General features: G+C 40.8%; 2 long non-coding RNA genes across 2 annotated transcripts; one reads left to right on the plus strand and one right to left on the minus strand.

The window, feature by feature from the left end:
• Positions 1 to 1243: 1243 nt before the first annotated feature.
• LOC103457797 (uncharacterized) lies at positions 1244 to 2039 on the minus strand. The gene is made up of 3 exons (XR_532473.1): positions 1989 to 2039; positions 1759 to 1921; positions 1244 to 1343 (listed from the first exon to the last, which is right to left on the minus strand). It is a non-coding gene; the product is annotated as an uncharacterized LOC103457797 (long non-coding RNA).
• A 2273-nt stretch (positions 2040 to 4312) lies between these two features.
• On the plus strand, positions 4313 to 5776 carry LOC108165741 (uncharacterized). The gene is made up of 3 exons (XR_001776068.1): positions 4313 to 4570; positions 5339 to 5423; positions 5513 to 5776. It is a non-coding gene; the product is annotated as an uncharacterized LOC108165741 (long non-coding RNA).
• The last annotated feature ends 324 nt before the right edge of the window (positions 5777 to 6100 follow it).

A 6100-nucleotide genomic window follows, 5' to 3' on the forward strand; every position in this document is an offset into this window, starting at 1 on the left:
CCCTAGGTGTGAGTGTGTGTGTGCATGGTTGTGTGTCCTGTGTGTCTCTGTGTTGCCCTGCGACAGACTGGCGACCTGTCCAGGGTGATCCCGCCTCTCGCCTGGAACGTTAGCTGGAGATGGGCACCAGCAACCCTCCTGACCCCACTGAGGAACAAGGGTGAAAGAAAATGGATGGATGGATGGATGATTTTTTAATGATCCACCATTAACATAATACCTTTTTACATTATTGGCCCACAAACTTTGGTATGGTATGCGCAACTTATTGCTACTGGCCTGACCACGTTTAAAATGTCTTACCTGATTTGTAGAGTAAGGCGATGACTGGGTCAGTTGAGGGCAACAGGAACTAAGGCAGGCCTTTAACACTCACTTCTTTACCCACACACAATGGAGCTCTATAGAGTTTGCCTGAAAAAAATGTATTAAAAAAATAAATAAATAAGGGGACACTGGGAATATTATTTTTTTCTTCACTGAATAAATCAAATCCAATTAAAGGCAGGACTTTTTTAGCATATTTTTTTTCAGTATGAGAATGAAAAAAAACAGATGAAGCTCTTTACAAAATCTCTGCCAACACATGTCGCCGGGTCCTATAATTTCCAAAAGCATGTTTGAGTTTCACTACAACGTTATGAAACAGGTTCCACCAAGCGGACGGCACACGACTATCTCCCCGGCCACGAACGGCGCTAATCCACCCGCTTGACTGATACGCTTATAGAGTTCGTCCGCAAGTCATTACGGCTGCCATTTTGAAACTAAATCCCACAACCTGAGTCACCGGCGTGTCATTGTAGGAACACCTGCTCTTCCCACGTCTGTCGCCTGTCACTCTCTGCTGATTGGCAGCTTGCATTCTGGAGGCGAGCCACAAAACCGCCGCCTCAGCAGGTGCCTGGGGGGGCCTGGCTGAGCCGATATGATTTATGTAGGCGCTGATTGTGTCACTTGCTCTGCAAATTGATTGTGTCACTCTGTCCTGTAAACCAGTACCCTGTTGAGGCTGGAAAAGACAAGAAAAAAAAAGAATCCTCAGGCTGTCCATTTTAAACTGGAAAGTTGAAGGTAAGTCTTGATTTTTTTTTTTTTTTTCATAAAGTTTTGCATATGTTTTCTAAAAAGTGTCACAAACCATCAGGTTTAGAATTTGTAGGCTTTGTCTTTAAACACGCGAGTCAATAAATCCTTGAAAAACACACCCCAAAGGACAAGAGAGAAGAAAGCTGGTTTTATTTGCTTGTAAGACGCTCTGCTTGTGCTGTGGCGTCGTGGTGGATAAGTGGAGGGAATTTGAATGACATCTCTTCTGGACCTCATTTGGTTTTATAATTCACCTAAAGGACAGACGCAGGTATAAAAAAAAAAAGGAGAACGCTGTTTGGAGCAAAAAGAACAGGTTGATGAAGCTGAGAATAATAGTAAACATGAAGACGGGTTTAAAGATGAGATTTCTCAAGTAAGTTTAGTTTATTTTACAAATGAAATTCAACTACAGAAAGAGAAGCACCTGCCTTTTTCCCTCTGAACAGAAAAAGTGTCCTTCTGAAATCTTTTGATTTTTTTCTTTTGTTCTGTTTAATCTTGTTTTGCTTTGCTTGTGTGAAGCCCAGTCAACCGTTGGGTCTATACATTGTTTCTATCCATGCTAAAATTGTCTAAAAAGAACCTTTTTGAAAAAGTAATAGCGTAAAGGTTTTTTTTCCCCTGATAGGATTAATTGGAAGTTCGTCTTGAAAGAAAGGTACTTACATATATGAGCGAGATGTAAGAGGAAAATAGAATCTTTTCTCTCGTCAATTCCTTTCTCACAGCGACTTGGATCTCAGCTTAGCGTTTTTAGCTAAGAGGGAGCCTTGTTATGGAAACGGTTCTGAAAAAGCTCTGCCACTCTCCTCCAACCACCGCTCCTTAACTGTATGAAAGAAAGAATAATCTTTCTTGGTTGACATTTAAGAGCGGGGTCGTTCGTTCATTCCTACCGTGAATAAATTCACACTGAGCTCACGCTGTCACAGGCAAGGGACTTGTCCCTGATAAAAAGAAAAAAAAAAGATGTTAATGAAAAATCTGTGTGGCTTTGGTACTAAAGGTTGATGTCAACTTTGAGCATGGTTTTTAACAAGGTCAGACATTCATTATTACAGGGAGCTTCCAGACATTTTACTTCCACTAAGAGCAATTTTAAGTAGAAAAAAATATAAAAGAAAGAAAGAAAGTGTGACTGTAATTCTGGTAATGAGAGTTCTCACCTATGGAGCCTTTTCAGCCTCTGATGGCTGATTGTGTTCATTTCCTTTAAAGAGTTAAATCATAAAATAAGGAAAATATCTGCTCAAATAGATAAAGAGACAGATAGATAAATGGGCTGACCTTACATAGTCATACTGACCAGTCAAAGTGCTTCACATTACAGACACATTCACTTATGTGCCTAAAGGAGTGTTGAGGTGAATTACTTTTTTGTAATTCCGCATGTTTACACACCAATCGGTAGGCAACTTGTTGTTGCGTGCCTTTCCCAGAGGCACGTTGATATGATAGTTGTCCAATTTCATAATAAATACCATTGAGTGTATTTTTCTACACCAATTTTGTCTCAAGTCAATCAACATGTTAAATTTAAAGGAATAAGTCTTCTCACACCGATGTTTGAGAACTGGACCGTTCTATATCCTGTATAGTCTGCACTCTTTATTTTAAAAGTATCCTACCACAATGTGATGTTTTACACATCAATATATATATTTACATAAGGAAGAATTTTAGGCCAGTTTGAAGGGGACAGTATTATGTAAAATAACTTTTTGTTAGCTCTATTTGTTATCAAAATCATATCTGGAATGTTGCCTTGATTCTTTCATGCATGTTTGAGAAATCCTTCAATCGTCATGGAAACCATGTAGGATTAGCATGTTGTGGTGACTTCCTGAAGGCGGAGTTTCAGAAAGAGCAGGAGTTTCTTAAAGAGACAGAGGCCCAATTATAAGGAGTTAATATTTGATAAGTGCAGCATTTTTATAAAGGTGACGTAATTACACAATTGTGCAATAAAATGGCACAATGGAGCCAGAAAACAGATGACACTGTCCCTTTAAAGCTTTTACATTCAAGGTTTTAGGTGGAATCTCGATTATTTGCATTTGTCGACCCGGTACAATACAGCCGGGCTGAGTCACCAAGCAGAACAAATAACACTTCTGCCAGAGCCATCGAGCTGCTAGTCATCAGAAGGTCAAGAGCACATTTTGTCAGTCACATCGGCTCAATAACTCTGTGTCACAATAGCACATCCCACACTGCAGACAGCATATCACGACCTGATCATCAGCCCACACGTTGTCACACATTGTATTAGTCTGGGCTGAAGGACAACGCAGAGTGACTGTGGGGATCTGACCTACCATTATTAAGCATCACCTTTAGAGAGGGTCACTCGTCACACTGGGTTGTCACACCAAAATCATTTTGTGAGCAGAAAAAAAATATATATCAAAACCAGGAAACAGAAGTAATATTCTCCCACTTTGATGATTAATATCTTCTGTGCTATCAAGTGGTGGGAACATAAAGGATGTTTTAGATCACCCACTGTATTATGTTTACTCTAAAAGGACAAACTGTGTAAAGAATGGCGACAGTTTTCTGCTATCTTACCTTTTTATTGTCTTCTTGCTACATATTTGGCTTCTCTTTTGTTCTAATTTTTTAAGTAAGTTGAAAGGAAATGTGTAGCTCTTTAATATATGATAATAAGGAGGCTTCAGGACATCTTACATTTTCTTTTACTCTTATAATTTTTTTTAGCTTTGACCTCCTGAGAAAGCTTCTAGTCAATTCTGATTTTTATTTAAAAGCTTTAATATGTCACACTGTGTGTGCGTGCGTGCGTGCGTGCATGTGTGCATGCGTGTGAAAAATAAGTCCCTGTAAAACTGGAAACTTCAGCGATTTAAAAAGGCAAAAATTGTGACAGCGCCTCACGGCAGGATGATTAACAGCGCTAAGACCTGCCTCTTGGATCTGATTGGCTGTTACAGATTATCAGTCTCACATACTGTCATGAACTGGCAATATTTTCAACAAATGTGTAAAAAATATATATTTTTATAAAAGTGACATGCTGCAGCTTTAGCACATTAGTTATTACTAACCTGAGTATGATGTGTTTAAAGTCGGTTTTATCAATTTACAAGTCACCAGTCGGGGGCGCTGAAACTGAAAGTTGGCCTCTTCTGGTCTTTAATGTAAACATCTAACAGAAACTCTAAAGGAGAAATGCCTTATCAGTAGGAGCTATGCTAATTCAGCTAAATATAACCTTTTTTTTTTTTTTGAGGTTAAACACCTCCTATCCATCTGCACAGTTACCAAAAAGCAGCGACGTCACTGACACTGTCCACACCGCTAAGCCTCAGAGAGCAGACCCCGTCCTCCTCAGAAGACGTTCCGTTGCCTGGTTACCTCGCGGAGCGGCGGCGTTAAGCACGGATTGAAAGGTCAGCCACGGGTCCTACCGAGTGCTTTATCAAATCGCACAGCTGTGTGGCGGCGGAGGATTCAAGTGAGTTTGTCTTTTCATGTGTTTGTGCTGAGTGTAAATGTTTGGAGTTAGCGCAGCTCTCTTGGCTGCCCATGCATTTAATGCCGTCCTAAAACTCAATAGCCGCAGGGATTTTCCCTGTCCTCAAAAAGGCCCGGGCTCCACCGACGAGTGAAAGTGTTTTAGAATTAGTGGGATCCACAGGCTGGAGGAAAATGAGAAAGCAGAAGCTTTTTGGAGCAGCGGTGGCGTTGGGTGGGATTGTTTCCAGACTGTACGTCCCATCAGCTTCAGAGTTTTCACTCCTTTTCTTCAGCTTTTTATTTTGGAAGGAGAAGGTTTGTAAGAAAAATAAATAAACATGAAGGTGGACAAACAAAATGGAGGACGGGAAAAAGTCTACTCCTTTTCTGTTCTAAAAGTTTAATCTGTCTACCATCTGACTGTCTGTCTATCCATGCAGACGTTGTTCCTTTCTTCCTTCCGACTCGCTTCTCTTTCCTCTTCTTTTGTCTGTCCTTTCTTCCCTTTCTCCATTATGACCTCATTTCCTTCCTTTAGTCCTATCCTTTTCTTCTCCTTTACTTCTTTTCTCCATTCCTTCCTTTCCCATTTCCATCCTTCACTTACTCCTTCTTCCCTTCTTTCCTCGTTTCCTTCTTTCTCTGGTTTCTTCCTTCCTCCCTCCTTCATTTCCTCCTTCCCTCTCTGTCTTTTCCGTCTCTCTTTTGTTTCTTCTTCCCTTGCTCCCTTCCTTCCTTATTTTCCTTGAATTTGTGATTTCATCAGGAAACATCCGGAGGAACTTCACGTGGGAAAGAGCTGCTGCGCTCATCCTAGTTTCATTATCCGAGCGCGAGGTCTCTTATGAAAGGTGACTTGCAGGGTTTCTGCTTTATTGTAATGAGTCATTTCAGCGCTGGCGGTGTTACTCAGTCAAACTGTTAAACGGAAACCTTTCAGAAACAACAGAGCTGCGTTATCAGGGGCGCACAATGCCGAGGAAGACAGAGGAGACGGAGAGTATCAGCCGCTCACAAGGAACAGGAAAACAATCAGTGACAACAATGGCTGCCGAGGGGTTAGCCGTCTGCTAATTGAATGAACAACAGGGTGAGATCTAAAACGGATTCTGAACAATGTCTGTTTTCTTCTTCCTTTAAGTCAGAATGTTGGATTCTTTTGTGAGCAGAAGTAGCGCTCTAAAAGAAACAAAATACTTTATTCTTGTAAGTTTATTAGGGGCATGCCATAGCAATGCATAAGGAGAGCAGTACTGACTTGCGAAGCAAGTCAGTACTGCCTCCATGCATTGCATGGCAGGCACCTATTGTTCTACACCTAATAGAATGTCTCTTTATTTCTTTATTTTTCTTCCATTACCGTTAATGCGGCTCGTACCGCTGCGTGCCCACCCACAAAAGTGGTATCAAATCGTGCGGCTCGATGCCGAGAAGGGAGCTATTATTTTTATTGGGGATCGGAGTTAAAATGATTACATAAATTAATAAAAACGAAAAAATTTGAGATTTTGTGTCTCACAGAATCAGT

The sequence above is a fragment of the Poecilia reticulata genome, linkage group LG21 (genome assembly GCF_000633615.1).
Source record: "Poecilia reticulata strain Guanapo linkage group LG21, Guppy_female_1.0+MT, whole genome shotgun sequence".
In the NCBI taxonomy this organism is placed as follows: Eukaryota; Metazoa; Chordata; class Actinopteri; order Cyprinodontiformes; family Poeciliidae; genus Poecilia; species Poecilia reticulata.